General features: G+C 41.3%; 1 long non-coding RNA gene across 1 annotated transcript in view; it reads right to left on the bottom strand.

Annotated features, from left to right (window-relative positions):
• LOC308189362 overlaps nt 1–25,295 on the bottom strand; it is a 154,607-nt gene extending 129,312 nt beyond the window's left edge. Inside the window, exon 1 of the long non-coding RNA XR_013946325.1 lies at nt 22,793–25,295. This is a non-coding gene — a long non-coding RNA (uncharacterized lncRNA). The remainder of the gene's footprint in view (nt 1–22,792) is intronic.

Genomic DNA, 25,295 nt, shown 5'->3' with positions numbered 1-25,295 from the left:
ATCAGATGGTGGTGGTGGTGGTGGTGGTGTTCTTGTTTCCTTGTTTATTGCCCCGTCTTGGGAAGAGCTCCTCATGAAGCATCTCAAAGGGACCTCAACGCTGAACCTCAGCACTCCCTTCCTGGCAGACCTGAAGCCTTTCGCTTCTCCAGAGGAACTGCTGCCCCTCTCACTTCTTTGCTCAGTCTGCTGCTATGCTTTGGGCACTGCTTACAGGGGCTCTGGCTGCATCTTCAAGCACCCACTGTTTGGGCTTCTCATCCCCAGACTGAGACACCTCCCAGCATCCCCCCTCCCCAAGCCCATGGTGGTCCTCTGAGGGACTCCTCCTGTGACACCAGTACAGCAGCCAGGTCCCCTCCTCCCCTCTCCCTTAGGGCTCCATGAAGAAGAGATGCCACTTCTTCAAGTGGCACGGGGGATGGGAAACAAGAGCTCACACAAGCCTCAACAGTTATCAAAAGAACTATTTATTAACACAATGTCTTACAGGCAAGCCTGCAAGACATCCAGTCTGGTGGTTCTGCCCAAGTTAATGGTGGGCACGGAGGCTACGCCGCGCATAGGGAGCTGTCCAGGCACTCCTGCGTTGCTCTTGCTGGGCTCTGACAGTGGACACCAAAGACATTCCAGGGTAGCTCCATGCTTGTTCTCTCAGCGGTGGATCCACCTCCATGGGTTCTTCCGCATCTCGTGGTGGATCCACCTCCATGGGCTCCTCCCTGGTGGCTGGCAGATGGACATGCCTGTGTCCCTGGTTGTTGGCAGGACGATTGGCGGGCCGTGGTCCCACCCCATTCTTTGTCCAAAAGACATGCCAGGGCCTTGCGTTGGTCGCTGCTGGCTTCAGAGCCGCGCTCTGCGTTGTGCTGGTCACACGGACGCTGGCCATCGCTCTTGTGAGAGAGCTGATCTTCCTCCTCCTATTCCGTTTTTTCTTCTTATGACGCAGCCTCCTCCTTGGGCCTGAGAACAACACCAGCCTACTCATTGCTGCACTCAATGATGGGCAGCCACCCATCTTCCTGCTCTGGCTCCTCTTGCTTCCAAGCATCCTTTGCTCTTGAAAGCCTCGAAGCCTCGCAAGTGGTGGGCTGGCTGCGAGGCTCCTGTATTTATAGGGCCCAGAAGGAAAGGCGCGGTGGTGGTGGCTGCTGTGACATAAGCAGGCCGCTGTGATGGCCATTGTGATGCTGGCCCACACCTGTAGCCAAACGTGGCCGTGTTGCCATGGGAAGGAGCTTCAGCTTGACGGCGTCCCCCCTCCGGGCCCTAAGGACCTTGGGGGCCTCCAACAGTCGCCCTCTGTTGCGCTGGCCCAGAGGAGGGGAAAGTTGCAAGAGAAGTTGAAAGGCAAAGAATTGTGCCCTGCTGAGAGACACGTTGGTACTACGCTAATCAGGAACTCCAGAAGCAGGCACTGGTTCGGAAGGCGTCGTGGTGGAAGCGGGCAGGCAGCTAAACCCCACAGAGCTGTTCACTCACTGCACTGCCCTCCACCCCCCACAGTGGGATAGGGGAGAGAATTGGGAAAAAAAAAGAAGATAAAAACTCAAGGGTTGAGATAAAGACAGTTTACTAGGACAGAAAGGGAAGGGAGAATAATAAAATTCATAATTAAAAAAAAAAAGTACAAAGCAAGTGATGCCCAATGCCATTGTTCACCTCCTGCTGACCGACGCCCAGCCAGACCCCAAGCAGCGGCCCCACCTCCCTGGCCAACTCCCCCCATATTTATTGCTCAGCACGATGCCGTATGGTCTGGAATATCCCCTTGGCCAGTCTGGGTCGCCTGCGCGGGCTCTGTCCCCTCCCAGCTCCTGCTGCACCCCCAGCCTCCTCGCTGGCAGGGCAGCACGAGAAGCTGAAAAGCCCTTGGCTCCGGGTATGTGCTGTTCTGCCACAACTAAACCATCGGGGTGGGATCAGCAATATAGTCACCCCAAATCCAAAACACAGCACCGCACCAGCCACTGTGAAGAAAATTACCTCTATCCCAGCCAAAACCAGGTCAAGATGCCACTCCTTTTTGAGGGCTGGGGGATGGCACAGCAGGGCTCAAACAACCAGAAGGGGAGACGAGCCCGCACGCAGTCCCCAAAGTGCCAAATAGGAGAGGAGAGCCTTTTTACCAGGTGGTGGTGGTGGTTTCAACATTTTATTGCTTCTTGACCAGTCACGGGAAGAGCTCCTCATGAAGCATCTCAAAGGGACCTCAACGCTGAACCTCAGCACTCCCTTCCTGGCAGACCTGAAGCCTTTTCTTCTCCAGAGGAACTGCTGCCCCTCTCACTTCTTTGCTCAGTCTGCTGCTGTGCTCTGGGCACTGCCACAGAGGCTCTGGCTGCATCTTCAAGCACCCTCTCTTTAGCCTTCTCGTCCCCAGACTGAGACACCTCCCAGCACCTGCTGGTTATTTAGATGTTCTTATTTAGATGGCTCGATTCTTGGGCACGTGAGCATCTACATGGCATACTTTTACAAAAACGTTCTCCACCCCAGCAGCAATATCTTGCCACAATGCAGCAGCCCAGATGGGTTTGCCTCCGCCCTGCCAGTTGTTCTCCTTCCATTGCTGCCAACACCCCACACAGGGCATTTGCTACCATCCATGAGTCAGTATAGAGATAGAGAACTGGCCACTTTTCTCTTTCGGCAATATCTAAAGCCAGCTGGACGGCTTTCACTTTGCAAATTGCCTCAATTCACCTGCTCCTTCATCAGTTTCTGCAACTTGTTGTATAGGACTCCATACAGCAGCCTTCCACCTGTGACGCGTTCCCACAATACTGGCTGCCTTTGACTCCAGGTCATATGGAAAGTTCTAGTGTGTCTGGCAAGGCAGCACTCAGCGGTGGCACGACTTCGTTCAGGCCACGGTAGTCCACTGTTAGTCTCCACTTGCCATCAGGCTTTCACACTGGCTGTGTGGGACTACTAGAGGGTGAGTGAGTCTTGCTGATCACTCCTTGCATCTCCAGTCCATCAATCAGCTTACAGGTGGGAATCAGGGAGTCTCGGTGGGTGCGATATTGCCGCCGGTGCACTGTTGTGGTAGCGACTGGAACCTGCTGTTCTTTGACCCGCAGCAACCCCACAACAGAAGGGTCCTCCAAGCGGCTGGGCAAGGTAGACAGCCGCTTAATCTTCTCCGTACTTAAGGCGGCTATGCCAAAAGCCCACCGGTACCCTTTTGGGTCCCTGAAGTACCCTCTCCTGAGGTAGTCTACGCCAAGGACGTACGGAGCCTCGGGGCCAGTCACAATGGGATGCTTTTGCCACTCGTTGCCAGTTAGACTCACTTCAGCCTCCAATAAAGTTAGCTGTTGGGATCTCCCCGTATATCCCCTGTTGGGATCCACTCCAGAAATACAGACGGCTTCTGCCCCTTAATAACTTGATGGCATTAGGGTACCGTGTGCACTGGTGTCCACTAGAGCCTTATATTCCTGTGGGTCTGACGTGCCAGGTCATCCAATCCACACTGTCCAATAAACCCGATTGTCCCTTTCCTCCACCTGGCTGGAGACAGGACCGCTCTGGTCCTGGTCATAGGATTCATTACTGTGTAGAACCACAGGCTGGCACGTGGTGTGTACCCACTACGTCCCCGTTCTTGAGCAGAGGGATGCTTGCTCCTAAAAGCTGACGTTCATACAGGTGGAAAGTGTAGGACGTATCCTTTTTGAATTGCTGGAACTCCTGGGACAGTGTCTCTATAGCACTTTCTTTGAGTTTGCAGACCTCTTGGGAAAGTTTCTCCACAGCCAAGATGCAAGCCCGTGAAAAGGAAGAGAGACTCACTGTATTGCTGAGGTTGGCCAGCCAATTCACCCACCACATGTTCCTCTCCGTCCTTCCATGTCATCGCTGCCGATGAGTTGGCATATGCTGACAGTGCACTCCATACAAACTCCCGCAACTTGGGTCGCATGCACTTGACTTCATCTGGATCTCTGGATATTTGTTTGTTGTCTATGTCATCATAAATCACCCCCAGCACAGCTAATTCCCCCAGGTACTGGATATCCCTCTCCGTGGAGGTTCACTTGCCTGGGTGACATACAACATCTTCCCTGAAGGGATACCTTTCCTTCACGCCTGACCGGAGTCACCTCCAGAGGGTGAAGACTTGTACCCCTGTTCCAATTGCTTTGCCAATGCCCCCTTACCTAGAAAGGGATCCCAACTGCTTGCCTTCCTTGCGCTCTAATTCCAGGCTATTGTCCCCATTATTCCAGCCTTGGAGCAGCCAGGTGATAATGAGCTTGCCTGGATGGCAGCTAAACCTTTTTGCGTGTCTCGCAGTTCACCCAGGGATAGGGATGCGCTGGTTATTGCCACTTTTATGATATATTCCTCTTCCTCCTCCTGTTCCCACAATGGCCCTCATTTAGAGTAGCCTGCCTCTTCTTCTTCTTCCTCCTTCCCCTTCTTAACAGGAGATTTTTCCCCTACTAAATGAGCTAACTTTTGCATCCATCGTTCAGTCTTGCATGTAGGGGTGACTGATAGCAACACGGGTTGGTTCTCGGGCCCTGCTGCAGTGCCTGCTGCGGGGGCTGGCGTAGCCGTGGGGCCCATCACAGGGGTTGGAGTGGCTTCAGGGGCTGTTGTGGGAGTGGCCACAGTGCCTGTCATTTTGTTGTTGGATCCAGAAACCTTCTCTTCCCCTTGAGGGTGCTGAATAGGGTGGTAAACAGGGCTTGGCAGGCATGGGCCAGGACCCAGCAGTGATTCATGTCTCTCTGGAACTGCAAAGGTGACGGCATTTTTTATTTTTTAATATTTTTATTTTTTTCCAGGATTTTGCACTTATCCAGGGGCGAAGTTCCAAAATATTGGAGGCGCCCACTGTCCCAGGTACTTGCCCATATCCTCCGTCACACCCTGCTACTCATAACTATCCTGCCTTGGGGCAGATACATGGGTAGTTTTCTTAAATAGTTGTTTAACTATGAATGAAACCTGAAACACATTCAGGAAGTATAGCAACAGGAAAACGCAGGTTTGAACATCCAAAGGATATTCAAAATTCCCCAGGGCTATTGTGGCAAGCGTGAAAGAGGAACATGAAGGAGAAAGGAAAGGTGAAGGAGAGGGGGACAGTATCCCCCCCTTATCACCCCTATAGATTGGCTCCCTGAGGACAAAAGGTAGACAGTGTAGTTATTAATGGAAAGATGGTTCCTGAAGTACGGAGATGACAGTAATGCGGAATACAAACACCGCATTAGTCTCACGACTGGTCATTCTATCGTATCATAGGCCAGCATTGCACAGTACAGTAAAATGATAACTGTTAACCAGCCCACAGAAGCGATCAACAGCATGACAGGGAACATAGTCAGCAACTAAGGATTCTATAACACCACTCTGAAAACACACACAACAGCGCCTAAAGAAAATAAATCAACATTGTGACCAGCAATATTAAACTAACGTAATGCTTTTAACAAACTTGGCCAGAACTCTCATTAGAACAACTCTTTGTGCCCAGTCTTGGGAAACAAAAAGCAGTGTTGGGGCAGAACTGGGCAGGCAGCTACGCACTGAGTAGCTGGTCACTCAATCCATTGCCACCCAGCTCCAACAGTGGGATGGGAGAGAGTAAAAAAAGTAAAATTTTGTGGGTCGAGATACAGACAGTTTGATAGGACAGAAAAGGAAGGGAGAATAATATTAACAATGAAAAAAAAAAATACAAAGCAAGCGATGCCCAATGCAATGGTTCACCTCCTGCTGACCGACGCCCAGCCAGACCCCAAGCAGCGGCCCCACCTCCCTGGCCAACTCCCCCCATATTTATTGCTCAGCACGATGCCATATGGTCAGGAATATCCCTTTGGCCAGTCTGGGTCACCTGTGCGGGCTCTGTCCCCTCCCAGCTCCTGCTGCACCCCCAGCCTCCTCGCTGGCAGGGCAGCACGAGAAGCTGAAAAGCTTCTGCTCTGGGTATGTGCTGTTCTGCCACAACTAAACCATCAGCCTTTTCCTTCTCTAGGGGAACTGCTGCCCCTCTCTCTTCTTCATATGGTCTGGAATTTCACAGAATCACAGAATGTTAGGGATTGGAAGGGACCTTGAAAATCATGTAGTCCAATCCCCGTGCCGGAGCAGGAAAACCTAAATCATGTCACACAGGAATGCTTCCAAGCGGGTTTTGAATATCTCCTGTCTGGCATGTTTTCATCAAACTCTGGAAGACCTTGTGCATCAGCAGCATAATATTTTTAGAAAAGAAAGAAAATAGTCCTGGAGTTTGTAGGAGATACTACTTGGAACTACTGAAGTTCATTTTCTCATCAACTTTTCGCTATCGCAACACAGCCTCTTTTGGCTACAAGTCTCATCACCATCAGTGGCTATCACAGTGGCCTCCTAATATCAGGGGAGGCCACTTATTTGTCCTTTTTCTGACAGCTGGAATTGGTACATACACAAGATAGATACTAGGCCAGTTGTAGTTTTGCATCTTTGTGATTTGTAGCTATGGGATGTCCTGATTTCATATCTTTGTAACTAGTAGCACTTGACAGATATTTTTTTCTCATCTTGTTTAATCCTTTTTTAAGTCTGTATAGTTATAGCATCTGCAGCATTTTGTTGCAAGGTGTCTGTTGCACAGTAGCATGTGTCAGAAGTACAAAAAAAATCTGCATGAAGCAGAATTAAACAGACTGTGACTGTTCAGCTTGGAAGAAATATGAATGAGAGCATGATATGGGGCTTAAGAACAAGGTAACCAACTCATTGTGTTGTAAGTCAACTGAAAAAGGAGGTATGGGAAAAGGTTCGAGGCAGATAAACAAAAGATGGATACCAGTGAAGTCCTCCAGGCAGTACCTGACACTCTATAATCACCCAAGTTGGCAACAGATGTTCTTCAGTGGTACTTTGCCAGGAAATAGAAGCCAGTACTTACACAAATTTTGGCATAGAATGTGGACAGGGATCACGGCACTGACTAAAATGATCTAGCTGGGTCTGCTCTGAGATGGATGTTTTACTGGAAACCTCCAGCTGTTCACCCTCACTTTTTTTTCCCTTATTGTCTTAGATCCAGTGTTTTAGACTCTAAAAGCAATAATTTGGGTTTTGTTTGTTTGTTTGTTTTTGTGTGTGTGTGTGGTGTTGTTTTTTTTTTTCCAAACTGGAATAAAATTATCACAGTGAAAGCCACTGTACCACAATTATTTCTTCTGCCCAAAGATTTTATAGTCTTAAGAGACATCAATTGTTTAAAAACAAGGTCAGGTGCATGGAAATGTTAGGTAAAAAATAGAGTATTTTCCTGTCTGGACTTTAACGTACACGATTTTAGACTAATTCCGTCCTGTAAATTATTGTTACTTCATATGTTCATTTTCTATTTTCAGCACAGAGCTAACACTATTCTTTCATACCTTTCATCTGTGATTTTCAACATTTACTACAGTTCCCAATGGAAGAAGGTATATGCTCTGATATAACCTTATTATGCTTTAATAGGAGTATAGTATGGAACGAAAAGTCCAGTGCCTGTAGTACTGTGTGAAATCAGTTTTTCTGATGGCATTAGCTTTGAGCACAGCTTAAGTTTTGATACACTAGTACCAATGGGGGGACACAATTATATGAAAAACTGATCACGTATATAGAGATTAACTTGTTATAAAAGATCCAAATGCTCTTCCTAACTATTTTATGAGATTTTTATGCATTTGGAAAGTGATCACTAAAATTTAATTTGTTTGGACTTTATCATTTTAAATTTTAAATAACTGCACAAAAATAAAAATTTAAATTTATCCTTGTCTAATAAATTAGTATAGTAATACTGATACTGCCTCTCAGGAATCAAAATTCAGTTTAGCATAACTAAAGAGGTCTTGTCAAATATGAATGGTCTAGCCATCTGTCGTTGCTAGAGACTATAACATGCTTGACATGGCTGAATTAAAGTTCTCTATAAAGGGTTCACAATGTGATGTAAGTAGCATTTTCAGTATCTGGTAAATCTATCAGATGTTAAAGACACATGATATAAAAGGTTTTTACAACCACTGTAATCACAGTAGATGTATACGAAAATACTTTTTGTGTTAGCTACAGCCAACAAGTACATTTGGTGACATTTTCATAAGAGTTCAGCACTGCATTCTACACTGCCACAGTTTTTGTGCATCTAGGTAGGAAGTCAACTTTCAAGTAAGGACTGCATAAATAAAGCAAAGAATTCCCATTTAAAATAAAATTAAAATAAAATAAAATAAAATAAAATAAAATAAAATAAAATAAAATAAAATAAAATAAAATAAAAAATCTTTATTTGTTTAACAACCTGTGCATAAAGAAAGCTGAGAGGTTCTTCAGCATAGACAGGTATCTAAAATCAATTGCAGTCAATGGAACTTAAATTAGTACGCATTTTTAAAAGTTGATAAGTGACTTGTGGTGAAAGTTGATCTAAAAACATAGAATCATTCAGGTTGGAGAAGACCTTTAAGATGATTTAGACCAACCTTTAACCTAGTACTGACAATTCCACAACTAAACCATGCTACTAAGCTCTACATCTACACATTTCTTGAAGACCTCCAAGGATGGTGACTCAACCACTTCCCTGGGCAGCTTATTCCAATGCCACACAACCCTCCTAGTAAAGAAATTTCTCCTAATATCCAACCTAAACCTCCCCTGGCACAATGTGAGGCAGTTTCCCCTCATCTTATCACTTGGTGCTTGGGAAAAGAGCCAGATCCCCACCTTGTTACAACCTCCTTTAAGGTAATTGTAAAGTACAATAAGGTCTTCCCTGAGCCTTCTTTTTTCCAAGCTAAATCCCATCACCCTCAGCCGGTCCTCATAAGACTTGTTCTCCAGACCCTTCACCAGCTTCATTGCCCTTCTTTGGGCACAAAGAGTTATGACTGATGACTGGACAAAAAGAATTGATGATTGGTCCTTGACACTTTTGAGTCTGTTCGGCTTTTGTATTTGTGATGGAAATGATTTATGATTGTAAATGCCTAAATACCCAGCTAAATTCAGTGAGAACTAGAAAGCTAATATCCTTTGAGGAGTAAGGCCCTGTACTGGGTTTACACGGCAAGAGTTTGGTAGCAGAGTTGGGCTGCATGGGTCGTCTCTGTGAGCAGAGCCCAGCAGCTGCCCCATGTCAGATCAGAGCCTGCTCCAGCCGGCTCCAAAGGGGACCTGCTGCTGGCCAGAGCTGAGCCAGGGAGCAACGCTGGGTGGGACTCTGGGAGAGCAGAGTTAAGAAAGGGAAAAAACTGCTGGGCAACAGCAGCTGGGAGAGAGGAGTGAAAACCAGCCCTGCAGCCCCCAAGGTCAGTGCAGAAGCAGGGCAGGAGGTGCTGCAGGCACACAGCAGCAGTTCCCCTGCAGCCTGTGCAGAGGCCCCTGGTGGAGCAGGCTGTCCCCCTGCAGCCCATGGGTCCCACACGGAGCAGATCTCCACGCTGCAGCCCGTGGAGGAGCCCCCGGTGGAGCAGGTGGATGTGGCCTGGAGGAGGCTGCGGCCCATGGAGAGCCCCCGCAGGAGCAGGCCCCGGGCCGGAGCTGCAGCCCGTGGAGAGGAGCCCACGCAGGAGCAGGGGGTCTGGGGGGAGCTGCCGCCCACCCGTGGGGGACCCGTGCTGGAGCAGTTTGCTCCTGGGGGATGGATGGAGCCCGTGGTAAGGACCCATATCTGGAGCAGTCCTTGAGGAGCTGCTGCCTGTGTGCAGCCCCCACAGGACCAGTTCGGGAGGGACCCCATGTGGAGCAGGGTCAGAGAATGACCATGAAGAAGTGGTGGTGACAAAGCTTTAGGGACTGACCACAGCCTCCGTTCCCCTGTTCAGCTCTTCAGGAGGAGGTAAAAGAGTAGGATGTGGGGGAAGGTGGTTTTGGTTTGCTTTTAGTTCTCATTGCTCTAGTCTGTTAGCAGTTTGCAATGAAAGATATTAAACTCCCTACAACGAGCCTGTTTTACTTATGACAGTAATTGGCAAGTGATCTCCCTGCCCTTATCTCAGCCCTTGAGCTTTTTTCCCGCCATTGTATTTTCACCCCTGTTGTCCTTCTGAGGAGGGGGAGTGAGAGGGCAGTGTAGTAGTGCTGAGCTGCCTACCAATATGAAACCAACACAGCACCTATATCCATCACACATGGAAAAGATTAAAGCAAGCATGACTTCTATTCAGAAAATGCATCTTTGAACGAGCATGTCTGGAAGAGGCCATGCTAATACATTGTTTCATTCCACCTAAATAAAGCAAACTTACACGGAGGCAGGTTAGAATACAAGGTCGGAACAAATATTGGTTTCAAAATAATTTTAGAATAAGAAAGCATTAGAATAAGTCTACAAGAAACATTTTATACCTGAGCAAGCATGGCCACATCACATGAAGATCTCAATAAAAGATTTTGGTACAGATACAATGATTTTAGAAATAAGTCTGCCCCATAAAGGGATTTACACAGGACATGTTACTAGGGGCACATAATGAAAAAATTAATATAAAGCAACAGCATAAGTATGTCAAGAGTATCAGAAAGATAATGCACAAAGCAGCATTGTTAACAACAAATGTTAAAAGCAACAATCAGTTTACAGCTATATTTGAAAAAAAATAAAAGCATAGTAAGGCTCATTAACAGATAGAAAAAGCAGAATCTAGCAGTGTACTGGGACTGGCTGGGATGGAGTTAACTTTCCCTGCAGCAGCCCATACAGTGCTGTGCTCTGCACTTGTAGCTAGAACAGCACTGGTATCACACCGGTGTTGTGTCTGCTGTTGAGCAGTGCTGGCACAGCATCAGGACTCCCTCTACCCCCCCCAGAGCCAGCAAGGTGGGGGTGGGCAAGAGGTGGGAAGGGGACATCTCCAGAGCAGCTGACCTAAACCAACCAAAGGGATATCCCATACCATGTGATGTCACACTCAGCAATAAAAGGTGGAAAAGGGAAGAAGAGAGGAGGGATGAGCTTTCATTGTGAAAACGTCTGGCCTCCCGAACAACAGCTACATGCGTTGAGGCCCTGCTTCAAGGACATGGTCAAGCATGGTTGGTGGGAAGTAGAGAGTAATTTCTTTCCTCTGCACTTCCACACAGTCTGTGCTTGTATTTTTGTTTTGTTTCCCTTTTTCCCCTTTCCCTTTTCCCTTTAGTATTATTAATTAATAATAATTTTCCTTTAATAATTATTTTTCCTGTAATTAAATTATCCTTATCTCAACCTGTGAGTTGTTTCTTTCCTTTTCCTCTTCCCCTTCTCTTCTGAGGAGGGGGAGTGAAAGAGTGGTTGTGGTGGAGTTCAGCTGTCTAGCAAGGTAAAACCACCACTAGCAGAGAACAAAAAGTCTGAAGAAACTACTCATTTTCTTCTTTTGCGAAGAACTAAGCAAAGAAATTGTGATGACATATTTAATGAGAGCGGTCTTACAAAGAAGACAGAGATGTAAGTTAGAATATGGAAAGAACAGATTGCAAGTTCTTTGTAAAGTAAATAGGATAAAAGTCCTTAGACCAAGCTGGCTTGACCCTAGAAACTGACCAAAGCAATCTCCTCAGCATTCACAAATTTCCTGGGAACTCAAAGGCCAAGAGAAGTCCTAGAGGATAGAAAAGTAGTCTCTCTCTCTCTGCATTTACTTTTTAGGAAAAAAAAAGGAAAAAGAAAAAAAAAAGATAAGGAATTACATTTGAAACATCTTTAATGCATTCCCTGGAAATAGTAAATATGCTTCAATCACCTGGAATAAGGCCATTAATATATATATATATATGTTTTTGCCAACACCTCATCATGTTAACTTCCTCCCTTAACAGGCCAGTTATCCCATTTCTTCCCCCCTTATCTATGAGGCTATACATCACTGATAATAAGGCTGTAAGCGTTGTTACCTACAACATGCCTAAAGCAAGCTAAGGAAGACAACTATGACACTGTAATAGATCTCCACACAATCACCACCTTTTTCTTCCCACTTAGTATACTAACAACCAAGTGACAGACCTGACATTTCTCACCTGTTCAATCCACAGTGCTCTCTGACCACATATGGCAAGTTTCTGGAAATTGCCCCAGCTGTGAAAAACATGTGGACATCCCAGCACGCCTTAGTCTTGCAGGTCATATGTTATAATACCAGCACACAGAAGATGCGAAACCATGATTTCTCTCCAAGACCACTGCATGTCCCTCTAGGCCAAAATTTTAATCACATTCATATTAGAGTTTAGTTAAAATTCTGTTTTGGCCATGGACCAATATTACCTGCTCCAGCAGTAGAAGAACTGAACAACATTGCATTCAACAATCAGACACTCACTGCAAAAGCAATATTCCCTAGAGCTACAAATTCACCAAATCTGAACACGTGTTTTCAAGAGGGACAAAAGCTCCCTCATTCTCTGATACCATAGTTATTTTCCTGTTAAACATCAATTTTTTTTAAAAAAGCAAGCCTTTTCTTAATGATGACTGAAGTTTGTTTGGTTGTTTTTTTTTGTTTGTTTTGTTTTTTGTTTTTTTTGTGTGTGTGTTTTTTTTGGCAAATTCATTGGTAAGCATTCTACTGAAGCTTTCATTATTAAAAAATAGCTAATACATTTAAAATAGATGGTAGAATGAAAAACATAGGCACTGAGGAAATACTTCAAATAAATTATTTTTTTGTTTGTTTTTGTTTGGTTGGGCTTTTTGTTGTTTTTGTTTTAAAATATAAGGTGCTTCCTTTGATATCATGTGAAGATGTTTTGTGTCTTAAGGGAGAGGGGTACAAGAGAAGAGCAGCAGTCTTACAGTCAGGCTCTGGATCAGATCTAAGAAATACCACAGGATCTCCTCCTCTGCCTCTAACTGCTGCCTGGTGCCTCTCCCACTTACTACTCTTGATAAGAAGACCACAGAATGCTAATAAATAGGTTTTATCTTGCATGGCTAATAATAAACAGAAATTGGCAGCTTAACACATACTTGCTGTTTTCACCTTACATATGTTTTGCCTGCATTCGGTTCCTTTTGTCAAACTTCTATTTAGTGTTTTGGTACACGTATAGTTATACTAGAGACTTACAGAGAGGGACTAGTCATCTGACTTCCTTGATCAGAGCACAAGACAGACTATTCTTGAACTTGCCACTTTCTCTCTATTTGCACGTAACTGCAATTTACCTAAGAAAGGATTTTTTTTTTTCTAGGCAACTGCTATTTACATAAAATGTTCATCCTGATTGTTCATTTATCTTTTCTGGTAACGTAATTTAAAAGACGTATGGAGAATGAATACAATTATCCTTCTAAGGCAGTTGAGGCATTTTGTTTTTAGAGTTTGCAAGTTCCTGTATTCACACCTGGCATTGAATGTTTTCTGAAAATTCCTTCATGCAACATCTACAGATATTTCTTATATTAGGAAAAAAATCAGACAAAATAACTTAGACCAAAAGCTTGCTGCCTCTGAATCTCCCTTCTTTTCCTCACTCACTAGCTTTCACTTTTTTCCACTACTACTCTACCCTTCCCAGTGAGTCCCCCTGCCTTTAATTCTCCTTTGCTTCTGCTTTTGTCACTTATCAGTGGCTTATGTCATGACTTAAGTGCTGGTAAGATGGAGCAGATGAGGTACGGATTATATGATTTAAAAATGCTTTTGTCTTTGTTCCCATTGGAAAATCCCACTGATTGGTTATATGAAAGATTTACAGATATATACATCTTCTAGGATCAAAGGTGCACACATTTTTCTTGCTATTTTGTATTCAAAAGTAATCAAGTTGGACAGAAAATATTTTACAGGTGACCTGCTGCCAAAAATAATTTGAAATTTTTTGGTCATTTTGATTTACTAGGTCTCAAGATAAAAGAAAAGAACATTAAGAATAAGCCATTAAGTCACTTAACGAAACAGTCCTAAAGGATCTTACTGCTGAAGTGAACTGCATTTCAGTGTTTCTCCACCTGCTACAATGAATGATGCATGAAACACTTCAGATAGTACCAGAGTGATGAGCTGACAGTGGGACTTTACTTGGCTTTGCTGGCAAATTACCAATGGAGGGGGGAGAGGGAGGGAAGTATTAAGTAGTTTTGTTTCCCAGCTTTTACTGTAATCCTTAGTACACCCACATATACTTTTACTTGAATGAAGTAAGGCTCCTTCCCCCATCCTTCATAATGGAGGAAACACCACATCACACTCGCTTTGTAACTAAGTTAAGATTTACCCACATGGAATTAAATCCATATATTCGTAAAAAATATTTTACAGGTCTCCATATATGCAAAATGAAGATTTTGTTATATTACTAAGTAGAGACTGCACAGAAAGTAAGAAGTAGATAAATAATAATAATAAAAAAAACTAAGAATACAACCAGGTTGTACTCATAATAGTTTTGTTACATGCATTCCAGTTCCACTTTTTAATTGATATCAATTACTCAAAAAGAAGGTGAAAAATGGAAGATTCTATACTTTTCTTAACACAAGACTATATTTGAAAAATTAAAGCAGGATCCAAAAGGAATATGGTAGTTACAAAATTTTAGTACAAAGATCATATGCCTGGCTCTAAGACAAGAAATCACTGTTAATGCGAACAATTACATTTCCTATGCAGCAAAAGAAGAATATATTCATTTGTAGGCTTGATCTGACAACAGCCAGTGAGCTAAATCCCTAGAACTAAAGACAGACAAAAGGAAAAGTGGGGAACAAAGGGGGAGAGTTGGATTTAGAGTCCAGAAAATATTGGTAGTATTTCTACCTCGATCATCAGAACAGCAACAGTAACAGCAGCCAAGTTGTTAGAATGTTTGCCTGTCCCAGATCTTTGGTTTGACTCTTTATGGTTAAAAAGAATTTCTAGTCAATAATAGTGGCTGAAAAAGTTCTGGATTAAGGCAGTGTGATTTAACACATAACACTAGGAATATTTTGAAGGAACTTTAAAAGTCAGGTCGCCACAGAGTACGTAATTCCTAAACAAGGCATCTTATGGGGCAAAAGTTCTCTGGCGCAGAGCATATCCTAAGCCACGGTTGGGATCTCTAGCTGTCATCTCAGCTTGACCGGCTCATAAAATTGGAAGTATGCAGAAAAATGTTAAACAATGTGTTCCACACTTTTTAGCCCTAATGTCTAATCTGTGGTGGTTTGCAAAGGAGTTTTTGCACTGGCAGAAATATGTTAAAGTAGTTTTGTGGCAATGCAATGTATTTTCAGAAGTTGTCTTGCCCTTTTATACATCTGCAACCTCCTCCCTTCATCGAGAGGAGACATTATGAAGTTTGAAGTTACAAATCTCTTATGCAGAATATGAGGCCCATAAAGTAAAGGTAGTTGTTCCTCTTGGAGGAGGTATGTTTGAATCCAAAACTCATCTTTAGGACAGAAGCAAGACACTAAGCTTTTTATGTTAATAGGAACATGAGTCTTTCCACCTGGAACACAATTCAACAGAGCAGTCAACCATTTCTTTAGTTTTGAAGATGCTGAAATGGACCCTGGGTTCAAAAGAACCAGTTCCCAGCCTGTCTCTAAAAATAGTTGCTTAGGGCTAAAATCTGAGTTTCCTTTCTGTTACGTGAAGATCCAAAGAGACTCATCCTTCATCCTCCCTTCTCAGTTGAGTTGGGTGCTGCCTAGTCGTAAGATTTTCAGTACTCAGTAGTGTACCCCAGACTCTCATATTTTGAGAGGGATTGCACTCCCCTTAAATAATATGGGAATCCCCTTTTTCTATCTCAAGGATGAATGGTGTAAGGCACTTGTAAATCATTGCAGATTGTGGTTGTTGTCAATTGCCGTGTAAATTAAGGCCATGCGAGTACCTTCTACTGTTTCACCTCCCCTTTCATATGTAGTCTGGTTACTACTAAATATTACATATTCGGTGAAATGTCCTAAAAAAAAGCATTACTTTTTAATTCTAATAACTTTTTTTGTTCTAAGTCTGCCAGTAGCTGACAAGGTAGAAAGATGTGCTTTTCTCTTTCATTGTTGTGAAGTTGGAGGCAGTGCCAATTTAAACTGTGACTGAGGCTCTGCAATGATGCAAGTCTATCTTACTACTTCAAATTCAGGGATGCAACCTGAGTTTACATTAATTAACTTTCAAGGATTCAACGGATTTAAAGCTTTTGGACAATGACAATTATTTGAAAACATTCCTACAGCTTTATTTTCTTCATTTACATTTGTTTGCTATCCCATCTCATTCAAAGCAGACAGGACTGGTTTGCTTCTCTCTTCTCTGGAAATTTGCACTAGGAACCATTGTTAGAATTAGAATCCTGATCTAAGAATGTGATGAAAAATGTTGCACTCCAAGTTGGAAATTGGAGAGGAAAACGTTCATGTATATGTAAGAATTGTACTCAAACAGCTGATTACACCTTTTCTTACACCTTAACAGATGCTTACACCTTTTAAGGGAAAACTTTAAACCTGAGAAGCAACAGGTAGTTTCTATGTTTCCCTTGGGGTAGCGTACTCTTCTGTATTGTGCTTCTATACAAACAGTTCAAAATTTTAAAGTCATTTTGTCAGTCATACAACCAACCTTGCATGGCATTACAGGTTCCCCCCCCAGATCAAGCCCTGAATGCAAGACCAAACACGTAAATAATGCCAACATGTAAAACTAACTTGTAAATACATTACTTTTTGGCAGGTTTTTTGGCACTTTGTGGGGCTTAACCGTAGTTCAGTGAGAAGAATGTTTTCTGGTGTGAACTGAAATTATGCCTCTATGCCACAATGTCTTTTTTTTTTTTAATTGTGTGTGTGTGTGCGCGCGCGCAATAATTCCTTGTGAACACCTGAAGGAGTTGCAAAATAATAAAATTTAGGTGAAGGAAAAGTTCCTTTTCTTAATTTTTGTTGTTTTTGTTTACTTTTCCATACAGTCTTAAAATGAAGGTCATATTTTCTGGCCTTTGGCAGATTGTAAGCATGCTGGAACACTTCACGTTACATAGATCATATTTGTCTGAAATGATAATATCATACCTATAGTCTGCTGCAGGCTCAAGAGTAGCCTGTGCCTCAGGTACTGTTTTATGCTTTTGCTTTTGTTAGTACATCCTTGTAAGTCTTCAAAAAGGGAAATGAAATTATCCTACACAGAAGAAACACCATCCAGAAGAAACTTCAGTTGTTAGGGCCTGAATTCTCACTGAAACCAAAGGCAGGTATCTTACTGACTTGAAGAAAGAAGCTTTAATCTATCCTGGCTTGTTTACTAATGAAGGAGCGTGAAAAAGACGCATGTTCGTGTATCTGAAGAGGAGGTAAAGGAACAGCTAGTGCAAGGAACACAAAAATTAGTTGCGCCAGACTAATATGTGGTTGTATCTGAGCTTGGAGACTGCAACCATCTTCAAACTTCCAGATCTAGAGGAACACTTTGGCTGCAGCCTAAAAGCCATGTGTACATAAGCTCCCCCAAGCCAGCCAATCTTCTTCCCATGACCTGACAGGAAACAGCAATTTAGGCATGTAACCAAATTAAAGCCAAAACTTTCAGCCCAGTCCTTGACCTGAATAGTGAGCGAGGATCCGAATCCTGGTATTTATACGTGGTAGTTTATATGCAACCAAAGTAAATACTGTAGTCAGAGGTCATGGGGCTAGATTTTGAAAAGGCCTACATAACGAAGAGATCTCAGAAAAGCAAATTTAAATAACATTAATGTCAAGAAAAGTAATTCTGATTGCTATATTCTTTATCTGTCGTGACTAGACAGATGAAAATCTATGATAGCAATTTTGCCTTTAAGGTCATTTTCTTTTTTCTTTTATTTATTTTATTTTTTTTTAAACAGGCTCTGTACTAATTTTCCTCACAGAATGACTAACAGAAATATGACCCTTGTGCACCTTTTGTAGTTAATTAATTAGGTCAACTCTAACCACTAAGCCCCTTGTCAGGTTATTTCTATTAGTGATAAGGAGCAAATGACCTTAAAACATTGAAGCCAGGTAGGTGAGCCTATTCTGCAAGGTCTCTTGGCTCCACCCTTGTTAAGTGAAATCTGCCAGGTGTGGATCACTTGACCTTTGCTATATAGGAAGCATGTGGACTTGTGTTAGAAGCATGAGGAGTGTTAGGAAAACAAACAAACAAAAAAAAAAACACTTTTAAAATATTACAGAAAGTTTTACTTGTCAGGAATTTAAAGAAAAATCCTGGTTTGGGGATTTCTGTCACCTCCACAAACACACGCACACCAATATTTTAAAAGAAAACAAATCACAGGAAAAGAAATTATTTTTTTTTCCTGAAATTCTGTTCCTTTCAGTCAGCTAAGGACTCTGAATAAAATCTTGCTTTAAGAAGGAATAACAGATTATAGTCACAAATAACTACACAAACTATTGATGTATATGATCATAGCTAAAATAAAGAGTAAAGAATAGGGAATGAAGAAAGGGTTTTGCATAAGTTAGTCAAAACTTAAAGAATAAATGATACAAGGCAGAATTCATACTGTAAAAGATGTAAGGCCAGTAAGATGTTTTGTGTACATCAGGAAAAGTTTTACGCTATTGTTGTATTTACTGCTATCATTAGATGAAATTAGAACTAGCTAGCCAGATATCAAAAAATAATTAGAAATGAGGAAATCCTTGTCAAAGGAGGATATTTCTCATTAGGCAAGGCCTGACAGCAAGTAAAATTGTTACCCAGGATAGGAAACAAATATAAAACCACGTGTCATTATGAAAATATTTGTAGAGTAGAAGTGACAGGGATAGAACTGCTTACAGAATGATCTGTACCACTCAGCTGAGTCCATCTTAGCTCAATGAAGCTTCATATAATCAAATGCAAAGTCATGCATTCAGGGACAGAACAAATCTGTTGTACAGGAACTGCACCCTGGAAAGCAATGTGTGAGCATCTAGAGGACACAGTGAACAACCAGGTCTAATCTCCCAGTTTACATGAAATCCAAGAAGATGAATGTCTTCCCTTGTATATAAATGGAATTTCCTCTCAGCTATCTTATTTCTGCACGTGGTAGCTATGTGGTTAATGCTACACTATTACGTTTACTGCAGCTAATCATACTTTTAAGATGTAAGAACTGCTGTGTATGGAGTCAAAAAAAAAATTGTGCATCTTATCAACAGAAAATTTACAGGGTACAGTATATGAAAGTCTTCACAGAGTGAAGTACCGGATGCTAATCACTTCCTTATTGTGAAGTAAAACACAATAAGAGAGCAGCAAGGTGCTCTGAACTAATTTCCTCTTTAAATTAGCTCTCTTCCAGTTTTCTTAAGACTCGCCTGTGTTCCAAGAAACAAGGTTAGATTGGGCAACATAAGCGACATGGAAAGCTCCTGGAACAATTGTTTTTAAACTGTTTAACACCCATTATTCAGTCCTGCAAGTCTGAAAATCTTGGTCTGGAGGTTGTCTAACATCCTTTCCATTTACTGTTGGAATAGAATATATTTCACTATCACTTAGTATAAATGTATCAGATCCTTCACAATCATTAAATATTTAATATGTCCTATTTTGATTATTTCTGGTATTTTTATTTCTAATGCAGACCACTCTCAAGGGTTTTGTTGTTGTTTTTTTGAATATACTTAAACCTTCCAATTGCTCTTAGCATTAATAAGGATAGTTTCACCCATATGTAAATGTTCCCCTACTATTATTTTAGGCCCTCCCAAAATGCCTTAATTCAATGAATAATTTATGCTAATTGGCATGAATATCAATCATTCCATGACTGTTCTGAAGATGATGGTACTGTTCAACACATATGGAGATGCTGAATACTAGCTACTTCATCAAAACCATAGAAAATCTAAGACACTAATCTAGACTGCCATTCAAGCTGGTAAGTATAGCTTAGAAAAAGCATAAGCCCCTTCATTCCAGTAGCAGGTATAGTATAAAGACCACCACAAAAGCAGTACCATCAAAAATAGGAGTAGAGTTAAGTCCCAGTTTTCAAAGTTTAAATGGAATTACTTTTTCATTTTCATCCCAAAAAGTAATACAGGTTTCATACGTAATCTTAACCGAAAAAGAAAATGAGAGCAGAGAGGAAATCCACCCGTCTGTCCACCTTCTAAAGCTAACTTTATTTCATTTTAATTTGGCTGGCATTTTTAGGCACTGACATGATGACAGCTTTTTGTCAGTGATAAATATCAAGATTCGAAATCTGGTCTTTCTTTTGCAAAAATAGAGTTCAAGTCACCATCCCTCAGACAACTAGAGCATTTTTGTGGGAAAAAAAAAGTTCAAGTCATTTCAGTACCTTATTCAGAAGAAGGTTTGGAATATATTTCTAACAGCACCATGTTCAATAGAACCAGTCTCTTTGGCCTAATATGCATTTAATTACTACAGATTGAGCATGGATCATTGCAATGATCTAATTACCTTTATAACACAGTCCATAGTGGTTTCCAGGTATCACCATTGTTTCAATTAATACACATTTCAGAAGCTACCAACACTAAAAATAGAATCAACAATGCTGCAGAATCTTACAGTCCTTGGCAAGTGACACTCATGACTGAATCTGCCTGTCCATATCTTCCAGCAATTAGATCTTTTTTTTCAGCCAGATTAAAGACCCCATTATCAAAGCTTTGTTCCCTGTATGTGTACTGCTAGACCCTGATCAAGTCAGCCCTTAACCTCATTTATGAGGAAGTGCAGAGATGAAGCTTGTTAAATCTTTCACTACACAACACGTTTTCTACTCTTGTAATTTGTGCCATGGCTTTCTCTGAACTTTTTCTAATTTATCCTCATTAGTTAATGAACCATAGACCTCAAACTGGACTCAGTATTCAAGTAACAGGTGAACTCATGAAAAATTCAGAAAGATGTGCCTATGCAATACAGCTCTATTTATTCCTCCAAAGCTCACAAAAGTTACTGAAGGCAGAACTGAATTGTAAACTTATAAGGATCTGATAATTTAAAAAAAAAAAAAAAAACACCAGACAAATGTAATAGTCAATGTTTGCTATTGCCTGCTATTCACCTGGGATAAAACGTAACTTGGGTTGTTACAGGTATCCCCTCACAGAAATGCTTCTTTGTTCTACAAATATAGACGGCACTTTATTTTTGATTTACATTTCATCACACTGAGACATACAGCTTTGTGCCAGCTTTGGCTAGGCAAGACGCAGTGAGCAGTATCACCACTGAATCCTCTGCCTTAATAGTCCCTCAGTCTTTCAACCCCCAAACCATCTGTAGTTATTACATGTTGCCTTACGACACTGATAAGAAGCCAAGTGCCACACAGGTGAGAACAGATGCCATCAAGAATCCAACCAAAATAAATAATTTCAGCAATGATCCTCATTTTACACTGAGGTTTTCACACCTAGAAAATGGATACTCTTTAATACACATAATCCATGTGACTGCAGCTGGTTGATTACACAAGACTTCCACTTCTGAATCAAAATAATCATGGAGTACTACCAAGTCTACTCTTCACAAAAATCAGAGGGTATTACATTAACACTTTTAGTTTTATCAACCACTACTACTAATTTCATCAAAAACACATCAAGCTAGCTGGACACGGTCTGATTTTCCTGTGACTCATGTTGATTGGCACTAATTATACAACATTTCTTTAATTCATTATTAATTAGGTCCCTTATTATTTTGCCCAGAAGTGATGTCAGACTGACAGATATGTAATTATCCAGGTCATGCCTTTTACCATCTTTGAATGTTGGCATATTAGCCATTTTTGTTCTCTTTTTCCAATATTTCAAAGCTTATCAAAAATCAACATTAATGATCCAGAAGGCTCATTGGACAGCTCTGTGGAAACTAATTACTTGGGCATGCCAATTTAAAAATGTCTAAATTTAGCAGATATTAAAGAGCAGCCCCTTGATTATCAATTACTGGAAATTATTTTATTGATTTCCTATTATACAGTTACATAACATAACAGATATACCTCTAATTTTCACCTTTTAGCATCACTAAATTTTACCACATCCTTCTCACATTAGACTAGTACACCTGTTAAAATTCTTTCCATTTCTAAAATTTCAGTGCTTCTTACTGGCCTTAATTATGCTCACTATTGGTCTTGTTTCCCTCTTATTTTCTTCAGTTTCTCTTAGCTGTTCACAATATACATACTGCTTAATTTTATAGCTCTTCTAGCTGTCCTCTGAATATGGGAATAAGTTTTTAACCAGTGTGGCTTCCTTCAGTCTGACTCTCTTTTTTTAAATATAAAAATAGAAGGATCATACCTGTACAGAAAAATACAAGGCATGGGTAAGATTTCAGTTTAGGCAGCAGCACAAATATTTTCTGTTTACTTTTCCTAGTAATTTCTAATATAGACTTGATTTTGTGACCACTACTGATATTTGAGCTGATGCTTTTATGGAGATATTCAAATCCTAAACCTGACCCCAAATCTTAGCAATACCCAGCTGTACATTAATCCCATTCTCTCTCTTGACCCTATGTTTCTCCTATGCTTTGGCTACAGGAGCACATGTTTGTGTTTATGTTGCTTGGACTATGTTCTGGCTTGACCTCCACTCTTGATAACAGGAATACCATGGTTGTAGACTACATTGCAGCATACTTCTCTACAGATATCAGTGATCTCCCAAGGGCTGCAGGGAATAAAAACAGCCAGGTTAAATACTTTACTGTCCATTCCTACAAACTTAAGCAACACTTCCCTCTCAAGCATTAAGCCAACTTTAACTCCCATGATGGAATCTATGAAACTCAGTTTCTGGTTCAGAACATACCCGATTTCATCACATCCAGCATATAGGCATCAATTCCAAGTATTTGTGTGTCCAGAAACATCTGTATAGAGGAAACAAGAACAATACTAAGCTTATGGAAATTTATAAGTTAATCAATATATCAACAATATTAAGTAAGAATCTTACCCTAAGTGTAGGCAGGCAATTGCCTCATTCCTGATCACTGGGTTTATGAGTAACTAATAAGACTACATGCAGACATTACCCCCTGTATCCCTCTCCTCTGTACATCACTCAGCTTGCCTTTCAGAGTTGGCACAAACTGAACGTGGAGCAAGTCCAGTTCTCACTCTAGACGTGAGCATCCAGAGAGAGCTTTGCAGGAGGCCACAACTGATTAGATTTACAGCTCTGTTGCCAAAAGCCAGCAACTGCTACTGTACCCCTGCCAACTTCAGCCCTTACAATGTCTCATTCCAGATCTGTCCAGGCCCTCTTTCCTCAGAGACAGACGTGTTACCCAGAACATCAGTGGAATCTTTGCTATAGGCAATACATTTCTGGAAGTCCTTTTTATTTCTGATATCCCCTCATTTCAAGTGTTCAACCTCCCTTACACCCAAGCACTCCGGACTAAAATTAGGTCAGGCAGATCATACTCTTCAGTCACACTTCTGTGCTTCTCACTTGTTTCTTTACACAAGGGTAAGGGCATTGTATTATCTTAAAGTTTAAAATTAAAAGAAATTCACCATGTGAGGTTCTGCTACAGTCACTGGTGCCCCAATTTGTTTACAAATCCTATTTTAGCATCTAAAACACTTCAGATTTCCTTTCAGTAGCTGATGCATGAGAACTTGGTTTTATGATCTGTGAAGCTGAAAAGCTTCAGAGAGCATTGCACAGTCCAGAAATTGTAGTACTTGCTTAAGTCTACGTAGGTATTAAACCACAGGTCTGCTACCAGAAGATGACTCCATGGAGAGGAGGGAAGAGGTGCACGTTGTGCAAATACTTTCTAGAAACCAAGAACTGCCTTACTCCAGGTTTTCTTGAAAGTGACTTTTTCCTACAAATCAAAGTTCAGGAAAATGTACATGAACGTAAAAATCAGGTAATTTTTATTCTTGTATTCCTAACTACATCTTTTGAAAAAAATAAATAAATCATTCTGTCCACAGCAAATATGCTAATATAGACTTCTAAGCTAATTTCTTCCCCTTCTCTAGTATCTCTACGAGAAAAAAAAATAATTTTTGAAAGTTATTCATGACTATAAAATTTGTAAATATACCAGTATTGACACAAAGTTAACACAAACTGAAATAACTTGCTGTTAAGATAAATCGTAATGTGAAGACTAAGAAATCTTATGCAATACTTTGTCAGGTTGCTACACTATAAAGCGTCAAATTTACAAATAGAGATTTCATTTTCATCATTAATCACTGTAGTGAATACAGTTTTAGATTTCTTGATCCACTCAAGAGTAAAAAAAAACTCTAGCCAAATGACCGCCTTCTTAAATGTATGCTTCAGACCAAGCAACAGAGTTCCATAAAGAACAGGCTTTTGAGTTAGGCACTCTGTTTTGTTGAAGCAGGAGATAAGCATTAGAGGTAAACCAGAGAGACAGGTTTATTACAAGTAAGCCATTGATTTGTCAAAGATTTAGTTCTTATTAACAAAGCTATAAAGGAAGGGGCAGATGGGGGAAAGGAACAGAAGACACGGAAAAATGCAATAATGAGAAAACAGGAAAAAAATAAAGAACGTAAAGGAGAAAATATACACACTGGGGAATGTTAAAAAAGGGTGGGAATGCCTACAGAACTGTAGCCAGCTTTACAAATTTCATAATGTTTAACTGTTTTCTTATTTCATGAGTGGATTCACACTGCTTAGGGATAAGAATTTTTTGCTTGAGTTCTGGTGTTTACTAAAACAGCATCTCCATTAGAAAGTGCTGTTGATAGCATTTGTACTGGTATACAGTTGCCAGTATGGCAATAAAAATGTATGCACAGCAGGGTGATTGGAAAGGTTTCCTAAAATAGGATGTAGTATCAGCAGAAGATAATATGGATGGGTGGAGTTATGCATATTCTCACAATATTTGCATCACTCTATGGGAAACAAACAGCCCCTTAAAAAAAAAGTTTAAAAGCAATGTTCCCAGCATTCCATCACATTATTTCCATTTTCATTATTTCCATTTTGCAGTAATTGCATTCTTGGTTCCTCTGCTACTCTTCCATAATCTGTTCTTCCACATGACGATTTTTGCTTTGTCATCTCAATTTTTTGACACCTGAATGCTAAGCATTTCAGATGGCAAAATGAGCATCAAGCCATTGGATGGCAACATAAACCTGGAATAATCAATAATGACTGCATAACTTTCAGGCTCAGAAAAATAAGTTCCTGTTACTGTCAGTTAAATTCAGCATAACTCAAACACATCTGAGCTCTGTCAGCTGCTTTCAGCATGTGAAAAAAAGATAGTCAGCATGTTCAACTGCAATCCCCCACTGCAATCAGT

The sequence above is a fragment of the Anser brachyrhynchus genome (genome assembly GCF_964034855.1).
Source record: "Anser brachyrhynchus genome assembly, chromosome: 2".
In the NCBI taxonomy this organism is placed as follows: domain Eukaryota; kingdom Metazoa; phylum Chordata; class Aves; order Anseriformes; family Anatidae; genus Anser; species Anser brachyrhynchus.
The sequence above is the reverse complement of the archived record's forward strand: the minus strand, read 5'-3'. Positions and strand labels throughout refer to the sequence as shown.